Source organism: Episyrphus balteatus, chromosome 2, assembly GCF_945859705.1.
Source record: "Episyrphus balteatus chromosome 2, idEpiBalt1.1, whole genome shotgun sequence".
Taxonomy (NCBI): Eukaryota; Metazoa; Arthropoda; class Insecta; order Diptera; family Syrphidae; genus Episyrphus; species Episyrphus balteatus.
The window spans coordinates 34671466-34683646 of NC_079135.1; the positions used below are offsets into that span (position 1 = coordinate 34671466).

Sequence of the window (12181 nt, forward strand, 5' to 3'; positions counted from 1 at the left end):
AAGAGACAATGTTTTAAAGTGAAGATGATAGTTTTTGGTTTTGGTGGAAATCACATTATATGCACTAGAAACTTTAATATCTAACTTTTGAGGGTTCAATGCTTTATGCTGCATGCCACAAAGGTCATTGCAATTTATATGAGTTTTGGGATTTTGAAACTCTGTTGGATTATCATGGAACAGACAGTTCTATAAGGACAGTGGTCATCACCGTCGTCGTCGTTGTTGCATTTGCCTTTTCACCGCCAACGTTGCTCTTATGTGTGGTTTATGTAAATTAGAACTTTTGATGCCAAAACCTATCTGAAAATTAATGCCAAGTGATTTTAAATTAAGTGCACAACTATGTCGCACGTAGGTACTTGAAAAAAAAAATTGCAAATGATTGTTAGAAAAAAGTTAAAAAAAATGGCACTTTCAACTTTTGACGGCTCATTTGCATTTCACGACATTTTTTTATGAAAAGAGATTATAAGAGTAATTTTCTTCGACTTGAGCAATAGCTATCAGTTTCTTAAATTTCCAAAATCAAACAGTTTTGTGAATATCGATTCTTGATTCCTTTTTGAAGGATACAGTTTTTATCGGTTAGAAAATATTTATTAATCCTTTTTTTTTTTTTAATAACGAAGAAAAAAATAACAAAAATAATAAAAAATTATTAAAATTATTTTTATGTTTAAAAAAAAAAAACAATTTTTTACGTAAGATTCTAATCACATTTATTTTATTTTACGACTCCATAGATCGGCCTTAATAAAATATGTATGGCAAGCTAAAAGAAAACAAAAATTGAAGTAATTAAAAGTTATTGCATTCTCGTGTCACTGTCAGAAAAAAATGTCCATATCCTCCGATTTTCGTGGATTCATATACTGAAATAGTTTGAGAAAAAAACGGAACAAACGAAATGGGGCAATGACTTTTCAAAATTTGCATTCTTGCTTTTCTAAAGCCGAAAGGCTTTGAACTTACAGTTCTTGGGGTTTTGGAGCAATAGCAATACATACTAACAATCACAATTTGTAAAATGAATTGATTTAGGTACGCTTAAATCTTGTTGTGTGCAAAACTCAATAGGTGCGTCTTACCAAGTGAGATCTCTGAGCGCTCAGAGATTTTTTAAGTTAGACAAAAAATATCAGCTGAGCGCTCACTTTTTTTTCTGAGATTTCTGAGACGAAAATTTTTTGCATTCAATTTCTCAGTTTTCTTTCTCTTTCTTTGTTTTTTTTTTTTGTTATTGTTTTGGCGTTTGTTTTTTGTTGGTGTGCAGTTATAAAAGTGCTAAAAACATGGAAAATTTAATCTTGCTTCACGAAATAACTTATTTTGAAATACATAATTTCTTATCACATTTTAATATTTGAAGAAAAGTTGCAATTGTGTGAAGTTGCAGTTGAAGTGTTGGATTTAAAAAAAATTTGGATTCATGTGAGAAACTTGTCCCACAAAATTGTTTTGCTCTCTTTCAAAATGATATTGAGCCCTCAGTGATTTTTACTTGCGATATAGGTACTATGTATATATCAAGTTATGCATTCGTACAAAAAAAAAAAGTTGAGATAACATTTTTCCATGACATTACGATGATAGAGAACGCCAAAAAAGTGGGTCCCGGAAGTCCGTCTGTCTGTCAGTCTGTCAGTCTGTCAGTCTGTCAGTCTGTCAGTCTGTCAGTCTGTCAGTCTGTCAGTCTGTCAGTCTGTCAGTCTGTCAGTCTGTCAGTCTGTCAGTCTGTCAGTCTGTCAGTCTGTCAGTCTGTCAGTCTGTCTGTCTGTCTGTCTGTATAAGGAACTAGAGCCTAAACGGATGGACCGATTGACTTCAAACTTGCTATGTAGCAGTTTTTGGAGACTCTCCAGAGGTGTTTTTGGAATTAATTTTTTTGGACCAAAAATAACGGTACCTGTCATACAAAAATTTCGGAAAAGTTTAATTTCACGAAAACGGCTCCAACGATTTTGTTAAAAAAAATTCAAATGTTAGTTTTAAACAAGGTCTATCTTTTGAAGAATTTTTTTTTTTTTGAAAATCATTATTAACGGTACCTGCCATAGGACCGCTTTTTTTCAAATCAGATTTTCTGCAAAACTGCTTATTGTATTTCAACGAAATTTTTTATACAAAAGCATTTATATACTTTAAATATATTCCAAAATATATTTAAAGTATATAAATGATTTTTAAATCAGATTTTCTGCAAAACTGCTTATTGTATTTCAACGAAATTTTTTATACAAAAGCATTTATATACTTTAAATATAAGCCAAAAATAAAATTTTGAAAAAAATAATTTTTGAATTTTTAAAAAAATTTTGAAAATTTTTTTTTGAAAAATTAAATTTTCGAAAACTGGACATTGAATTTTTTTGAAATTTTGTTTTTAGATGTTGATTAGTGATTTCTACAAAATGGCATACCAATTTTATTTTAAAACTTTTTTTTTCAAAAAATTATTTATAAAAATGTAGTTTTTTTTAAAAAAGGGCTCTAACGATTTTGAAATTGTTTTTTCTAAAAATGCACCTTAATATATCAAATAAAACTGCGTACTTGTTTTGTGGGGCGATTTGATTTCAGATATTGTTTTATTTTTTTGAAAAATGAATTTTATTTTTTTTATTTGTTTTTTTTTTTTTTTATATATATACCTACATTTCCCAAGTTTCTATATAAAAAGTTTTAAAAACTTAAGCAACTTGAACTCTAAGAGCAAGTTCGTGCGACCGAGTCGTGCATTTTATTTCTTAGTGGGACGCACCTAATCTTTTTTGAATAGCCTTATTATTATACGGCCTTATAAAAAAAGGTTTGTTAAATTTATTTTAAGCTTCGAAATGTTAAAAATATGTTTCATTATTTATAAGTTATAACTTACAATTATAATATTATACAATTATAATATTATTACAATTATAATATGTGCAAAAATAATGACCTGTCATACACCGATTTTGGAAAAGTTTAATTTTCTCAAAAACGGCTCCAACGATTTTGATACAAAATTCAAATTTTAGCTCTGTCTATCTTTTAATGAAAATTTTTTTGTTTCGAAATTAATTATTAAATAAAGGTACCTGCCATATAACCGTTTTTTTTTTCTCCTAAACTACTAATTCGATTTCAACGAATTATTTTGTATACAAAATTATTTATTTATGTACTCGTATGTATGTATATAAATTTTAATATAAGTCAGAAATAAATTTTTTATAAAATTAACTTTTGGACTAACAAAAAAAGTTAATTTTTTTTTTGTTTTGAAAAATTGAATTTTCGATTGGCACCCGTGAAACAGTGCTGTAACTCTAGCTTTAAACACTTGGTGGTAGCACCTTCAAGATGTTGTTGTTGATCAAAGTAATTGAAAAATCAATTTTTATGTTTTTTGTTTTCATTTTTTCTTTTATTTTAAACAATACTTATTAATTAATTTAAATTAATTTAAATAATACTTTTTATTTAAGAACAATTTAATTTTTTTTTTTGTTAAAAATGTTTTTTAATTATTTTTGTTTTAGTTTGTTTTCATAATTTTTCTCTTTTCGTAGAGCAATTCTTTTGTGACAACTAACACAAATCCAAGTATGTAACTGACCTGCCTTAACAAACTGTGTTACAATTTATAATTTAATAATAATTTTTCTTCATCTATTTAGATGAAAAAAAAAAAAAAAAAAACTAAACTACTTTCCCATAAATAAAAGAATCTCCTCTTTAAAAAGTTTTCAAATTTTGAATGAACTTTTTCACCAAAGCAAAGGAAGACATTTTATTTATCCAAAGCATCTGACATCTTAATTTTAAAAAAGTAAACAACAAGAAACACATTCTAGGAACTACAAATTATTCTCCTGATTCTTTCATTACCTGCAATCTGAGAATTTACCTTAGTGCCATTCACAATAATTATAAACAATACAACAACACTTACACAAAAAAAAGACCTGTTCATTTCTATCCTTTCTCTCGTTTTTCTTTTCTCATAATTTATTCATACAAAGTTTCTGAAGGACATTAAAAGATAAAATATATTTAACCTTCACTTTTGAAACGCAAACGATGCGACATAGTGTCTTCGTCGTCGTTTTCGTAGTTGGTATTGTATAGTCGTAGAAAACGCGACGCGTCGCGTCGCCTTGCCCATCTGTCGTCCTTAAAAAACCGCACAAATTTCCCCCGAGATTTTCATTATATTCTTGTTGCTGTTGCTTCTTTAACGTTGTCGTCGTTGAAGCACAACTTTATATTTTCCATCTACAAGGACATGTTTTCAAAAGTGTATTTGTGTGCCGCGCGTATATAATAATATATCATGTGTCGACATTTCAATATACAACTTACACAAACAAATTAAGATTTTCCATTGCCGCCGTCGTCGTCATATAATAAAATTATGAAAACAGAAAAACTTGTTAATCGTTCCGTTAAAACTGGAAACAGATATTACGTCATTGAGAGTGTATGGAAGTGCTGAAAATACGCCCTTAATATCATCTACACTTCTACACGCACTGAAGAAAACCCGTCATCGAATAAAGTTTATTAAAAGGGGCGTTAAGCAATAAACTTGGGTTGTAAAAATAATAATAATAAAAAAAAATTATAAATCAATATAAGAAAACACAGGAAGGCCATAACATCACATCATGCGACTTGTCACTTTTTTAGCTGAGTGTAATTTGTATTTTTTAACTTGAATTTGTACCGTCAAGACCTTTTCTTGCAATTCAACTTCCCCTAAATTTGCATTTGAATGAAACTCAGGCCTTTGAGATTTGACTTGCTCCTAGAAAAATACCAATGATGGGTCGACAAAAAATAGAAAAAAGAAGTCGGCATAGAATAAAACCTAATTGAAAACCCTGAATGCGACAGAGGGAGCCTTTAGATAGAGAGACCAAAGGAAAATGGCTTGTGTTCATGCCCCATTGGGATGGATTCCTTTTTTTCTTACTTTGGCACCAATAATGAAAACAAGAAAATGCCTGTAGCGTTGACATATGGTGTTGCACGCGATTTATCAAAAAACGTTTATCAGGGACAGAAGAGGTCACTACTTACAATAGGCAGTGGCTTCGGCTCTGCTTCTCCTATCGTAACATTGCTTCTGGGCATTTTTGACGGCTTGTTGTTGTACGTACAATATAGTCGACTTTGAGATGTGATGTGAGTAAAGCAAAAATAATACAAAAACAAAAAAAAAAAACTCAGTCACAAGAGGTTTAGGGTTTCTTTTTTCTTTTTGTGCTTCTGTTCATATTGGATTTTATTTTCTACCTTCTAAAGCTTATTAAGGTTATAGAGTGCAAACTTCAGATGAAAGGCAATGCTGTTTGTCTTCTTTTTTTTTTGTTTTTTCTTCTATAGACTCAATTTTGGCAAGTGTCAGACTCAGACATTATGACGGGGTCTTTTTTGTTGTAATACGATGACTTTGAGTATCTTTTAGTCTTCAAATTGAAAGTCCTTGAAAAAAAAATTATTAAGAGTTTGGTGCAAAGACTTTTGGAAAAAATTATTGCAGAAGATTTTTAACTTAACTTAAAGGCCAAAAGTGAATTGATCACTCTCACATTAATTTTTTTTGAATGGAACAAAAATTAAAATAAAACAATTCAGAATCTAAGCGCAAATAAAGTCGAAGATGAAATTTATAGAAATTCTTTCAAACAAGAAGGGCAAAAAATATTTTCTTTAAAATTGCAAATTTTTCCAATAGTATGTATTTTTTTTTTTCATACAAAAAAATTATTTTTTTCTAACAATTTAAAATTTTTGAAAAACTATACTTAAACATAAGATATTGAAAATTTTCTTAAAAAACAAAATTTTGAAAAGTTATTTTTAAAGACAAGTTTTTAAAAAATTATTCTGAAACATAAATTAAAAAAAATTTTTTTTGACAAATTCTTAAACACAAAATTTTGACAAATTGTTCTTAAATTTTAGAAAAATTATTTTTAAACGCAAAATTTTAAGAAATTAATTTTAAAATCTTAATTTTGAAAAAATTATTCTAAAACTAAAAATTTTACACAAAATAAAATAAAAAAAAAAATTAAAAACGCAAGATACTGAAAACATATTTTAAAAAATAATACTAATCACAAAATGTTGAAAAATTATTCATAAATACGTAAGGTACCTACAAAATTTCGAATAATTATCCCTAAATACAAATTTTTTTTTTTCAAAATTCTTAGATACAAATTTTTGAAAATTTTTCTCAAGTTCAAAATTTTTACAAATTATTCTTAACACACATTTTTGAAGACTTATTCTCAAACAACAAATAATGTTGAAAAATCGATCTTGAACACTAAATTTTGAAAAATTATTCTTAGACAAAAGACTGTGAAATTAGTTTTAATTTTTTAACAAAAAAAAAAAAAAAATAAATAAATTAAAAAAAAAAAGAGCAAAAATGTATGCAAGGAAAAATATATGACAAATTATTAACACCAACTAAACAGTTTTTTTTTTATAAACACAAATTTTTAAATATGAAACTTTTTTTTTCATTTTTAAGTTTTAAATAAAAATAAAAACAATAAAAAAACATAAAAATAAAAAATAATTACCTAGAATAGGCATACAAAATTATAACAAAATTAAAAAATGAAAAACAAAACGTTTATTTAAAAGAAAAACAAAAATAAAAACAATTTGAAAAAAATAATGAAAATAAATAAAAAAAATGCTACAAAATAAAAACTGGATAAATTAAAAAAAATTGATGAAAAAAAAACGAATACGAATTAAGGATTTTTCTGCTTTGATATGGTTAAAAGATTTAAACATTTTAAGTTGACTTACATACCTTCAAAAAAAACTAACTTGTTTGTTACATCGTGAAATTTTTTTTAACAGTAATTGGAATTGATAAATATTCTTTGTAAAAATAATTTTCAAACTCAATTTTTTGACAAATTTAAAAAAATCGTTCTGAAGCTTTGTGTGTCTTCTAATGAATACTGCTTTTTCAAGCATCTTCAGAGTTTTCAAATGATTTTTTCTTTCGTGTTTTAATTGCAAAATCACTGTTGGAAAAACATAAGCATTTATTTCTTAAGCTTTGAAATTATCAAAAGAAATAATAATGATGAATGTTGACATATATTTCTTTATTTTCCTTGGTTTTGTATGGATTTCCCAGAACTTGAACTAATCTCGCCGAAACTGTGTCATTCGTCACAAGGTGTATTCAGACTCTGTTTCTGTTTCGGTGTCACTTTCAAAGGTTATAGTATACCTATGAAGTAATCCAACTACACGAAGGGTGCGCTATATTAAGTCACTTTCCATCTCATCAAGAGCTCAACATAGTCGACGTCAACGACGAACGTGTACCTACATTTTTTCTTCTATGTTTAAACAAAAAATATACAACACTTCAAAAATGTAGAACCATTTGCAAATGCAATGCAGTCGCGTTTTTTTTTTTTATTTTTTATTTTGTATTGTAGGTATTCTTTGGGTTTTTGTTTTAGTTTTCATGTTTTTATGTGCCAGAAGAACCATGGCCTAGATTTTATCCAAAAGAACTTTGCGCATCCAAAACCAAAATGAGTCCCTCTTCTCATATTTGTAGGTGTAGTTATTTTTATTTTTGTTTTATAATTTTACTTTTTTTTTGTATCTTCCAGATGATTAGAATGCAAAAATAAAGTAGGTCGAGTTCTGAATAAATTCAGTATCCTCCTACACCTACTTAATATTGTTTCCCGGATGCTTCTGCAATCAGTTTTTCTTTTTTTTTTCAGACAAATAAATAATCCTTTCCTTTTGTTTGAACTAAGCAGAGTATATCTCTTAAAGCTTTTGACCTCTAAAGAAATAATAAAAGTAAAACAAAAATGAAAAACAGAACGAAATAAATTGGAATAGCAAAGTGTAATAACTCAAGTACAAAAACCGAAACCAGGACATGCGGTTTTAAGGGTTATTTTATAGAAATTCATTAATTAAGACAGTAGGTTGTAAACAAAATAAAATTAAAGAAAAATTAATTGAAAATAAAAACAATAACAGCCCAGTCCATTTAGTCAAAATTTTGTCTATAGAATTTTTTCATAGAATGTGTTACACCTGATGTCCTTATCATAAACGTCAATTTTTTTGGGATGATAGAATGTTGGGAGCAGCCGCCATCTTGTAAAAGAGGTTGGAACTGTTTTATAAGCGAGATTCTTTCTTTGAATAGAGCAACTATTTTGAATAAAATTTTACAGAATAATGAATAGGCGTGCAAACTAAGGTACTTGCTTCCGGAAAGAAAATTTAATAAATTTCAATTTTGTTCACCAATAACTTTTGTAATATCTACAATTTCGAAAAATTATCTTTAAAAAGCATACAAGAAATTTACTTCTTGCTTTTATCGGCTAAAATTTCCTTTTTTTGTAATCCTTATAGTCCTTAAAATTGGCCAGTTTTGAAACTTTTCTATCAACTTTTAAAGTTTTTACCTGTAATTTATTGATATTTTGTATGAGAATATTGAAAATTAAGTCGGGACTGGTAAATATTCAAAATTCAATGCAAAATGTGTGCATTAATTTTTTTTAATATTCCTTGAATTTCTCACAATTTTGACCATTGGCCTTACATTAAGTTATAGTTAAAATGACCAATGTATGGTCAAATATTCAAAATTGTTAGAAATTCCACGAATATTAAAAAAAAATATTTATTTTTTTCCAATGCAGAAAATTTTTAATTGGTAATAAAAAAAAAAAATTTTCAATGCAAGTTTTTTCATTTGCAATAAATATATTTTTTAATGCAAATGTTTTTCAGTTGCAATAAAAACTTTTTTTTGCAATAAATATTTTTTTAAATTTGTAAAGGAAAGCAAAAGCGTTAAAAATAAAATGATTTTTTACAACTAGTTACCTCAACTTCGAGAATCGAAATTTTTGAAAAATCCGGTTAGTTTTCCATGGACGGAATTCTGAACTTGGATTACTTATCAACTAATCTTTTTTTTTATGAATTTAAGATCATAAATATAAATTTTAGAAGAGATATTATAATAAAGAATAGTTAAGCCTGAACTACATCAAAACACAAAGTCAGAAAAGTACAAAAAAGTAAACACGATGTTTTTTCTTGTTCCCCCTAGTAACTTATTTGTATTATCACTCTTTCATTTTTAAAAAGTATTCAGTCAAAAAGCTTGAACATGAACAAGCTTTCAATTTTCACAAAGTTTCAAAAACAAATACACTCAAACAAAATTTTATATCCTTTCCGTAAGGTAGCTCTGCGATCACATAGTTCCTGTCATTTTCGAAGAAAAGCTCTTTTGACAAATAAATGTAATTTCAAACTAATATCAAAAAATTATGAGCTAAATTTATACAAAAGCTTAGAAAACAATGCCGTAAGTAAAAAATTTACCATTTTAAGGTTCATTTTCTTCACTCGGAGTTGAACATAACTTGAGAATTTTTAATATAAAAATTCTCAAGTTTTGTTCAACTCCGAGTGAAGAAAATGGACCTAAATGTTTTAGAATATTTGTATATGTACCTAAATAAATTATTTGACATTGATTTCTTTATAGATTTTTCAAAGATTCTATTTAAATTGACCACGTGTTTGAAGAATGGTCTATTCACTCGAAATTTTTAAACATTTTGACGAAACTTAATTTTCCAGAAGCAAGTAAAGAAGATTGAAGAAAGTAATTTGATAATCATCATTCAGAAAAATCCAACAATTTGCGAAAAAATGCGAGATTACTTCGAAACAGAAGCAACTAATTGCCCAACAAATAGCTCAGCGCTTCTTGGGTTAGTTTTCGTCGTATTTTCTAGAGCGAACACTATATTTAAATGCAATTTTTTGACAGTTGTAAAATGTATGTTTAGACCGTATTCCTTAGAAATTATTTTTATATGTTAAATAATTTCTGCATTAAAATAAAAATATTTCGATTTTGGTTCGCAACTTATGAAGTTTTTTTTTCAAATATACAGTCGATTCCCTCGAAGACGTACTTCCTTTAGGTTGAATTTCCCTTTAACAAGAACATTTTAACCATTTTTAATGAAACCGCCTGCAGCAAAAAGATTTAATAGATTCCTCTTACTTAAATTTCCATCTAACTGGAACTAATTTTGGTGTCCTTACATTACAAAACTTCAAAAACAAAAGAGCTTTTTTAGTTAATTTTTTTCCAATAGATGTCAGGTAAATATACATGTGATTTTTATATTTTTATACTTTGTTTACTTTTTTGTACTTTTTTCACTTTGTGTTTTGATGTAGTTCAGGCTTTATAGTGACATTTTGTTATTACCTATAGTATAAAGTGAAATGTAAACACAATTGATCAAGCTCATATTATGCATGAGAAACAATTAAAACCATTTACTTAAGGCCCCAAACTCTTTAGGGACAGCACTGTTTGATGAAACTGAAAAAATAAACAATAACAAAGAAATAAGGAACTCGCACCAGAAAGACAAAATAACAACAACAAAAAAATCGTTTCATGCTAAACGCGAGAACATGTTCCGCTCTTATTTGCTTCTGTTCGCTTGGAAAGTGTCTCAAAAGTGCTTGTTTTTGTTGTTGATACGAAAGTATATGTATGCTTTGAAAAATATTCAGTCTCAGAGCTCAATATTATGTTGTACAGCGTATGTATAAATGTATACCTATTTGTTCCTTAAAAAAAAAAGAGTCTTTATCCTTTGGCAACATACAGTTAAGGATATATGTACCGTACCTATTTATGAAGATAGATGTTATATTTTACATATATGTAATCCACACGGTGGTGTATAGAGGTACTCAAGAAAGACGTGCATAACAATGATGTGATATCAAAGTATACTTTTATATGATACACGTATGTATGGCATGTGTTTTATCTATTCTGGTGTCTCGACTTTAAACAAGCGGAAGTGAACACATACACACAAAGTACTCCTGTTTGGAAGAGAGCGAAACTTTTTCCACGACACAAGTTTTACTTTGAAGAAAGACTCAAACTAAAAGGTCTGTAAAGGGTGAGTTTTTTCCATTAAACTTTTTTTTTCATTTTAAGAAAAAGAAGAATATTGAGTGAAGATTTTTCTATGAATAAGGTATTTTCTACAAAAAAGACAACACTTTTATTTCTATATACCTATTTGAATGCGCGATTTCAAGCTCAAACGTAATTAAACTAAAATCTTCAACAGAAAAAAAAAAAAACTTTTTTTTTAGAGTAACAATATCATTTTCATGAATTCATTGTGAATTCTTCAAATTATCTACAAGTATTAAAGAATCCTTAGATCAATTTTAATTTCACTTTTCAATTGCAAAAGTTCGACTTTTATTATTTCAATATGTGAGATTATAACAACTCAATACTTTGCCACAAATCCACCATCAAAGTGCTGAACAAAAAAAGATTCCTAATTAAAACTTCTTTTGTCCAAAACAACAAAAAAAAGTTAGTATTCCATTATACGAAAACCAAAGCTGGATTTTTATTTCATGAAAATAAATTATTTTTCGTCGATAAATCTCTCACCCTGTGGTGTTGTTGTTCTCTCCATTCTCAATGTTTCCGAACAATATAAACTTCTTTAAGTTTTAATAACTTAAAAAGAAGGAGAAAAGTTTTTATTTTTTTTTTTCTTTTGTTTTAATTCAATAAATTGAACGATAATATTGAATAGAGAAAAAAAACAAGAAACAAAAGGTGATTGCTGTTATTTTGTGGTAGGTGAAGTACGACAAAATAAATTGGCAAATAAAAAAGTGTATAAGGTTTCTTTGGATTGCTTTTGTTTAAAGTGTACTTCTCTGGTCGGACACTATAATGACCTTAATTGCTGTAAACCAATTAATTTGTACTGGTTTCGTTGCATACAAACACTGGAGGGAATTTGAACCCAAACAAAGGATTAGATTACCTGGTTTAAATAGATGAGAAGGAGATCAGGTCAGTAACAATAGAATAATAGAGCACAGATAACGTCATAGTTGTTATTTGAATACGCTCAATAGTCATTGCAGTCAATCTTTAAGCTCAATTAAAAAAAATTAATCGGATTTTTTTTTTGTTTTTTTTATTCGAAATCTTAAGTGAAAGGTTTTTGGCATTGATCAATTAAAGTATACGACAATTTATACAAAAAAAAACTAGGGTAAACCGAGTTAAATATGTGCA

The 12181-nt window shown here is 27.6% G+C and overlaps 1 protein-coding gene across 3 annotated transcripts in view; it reads left to right on the top strand.

The window, feature by feature from the left end:
• Positions 1-12181, top strand: part of LOC129912442 (tyrosine-protein kinase Src64B) — a 121624-nt gene that overhangs the window by 21156 nt on the left and 88287 nt on the right. The gene's annotated exons all lie outside the window — the stretch shown is intronic.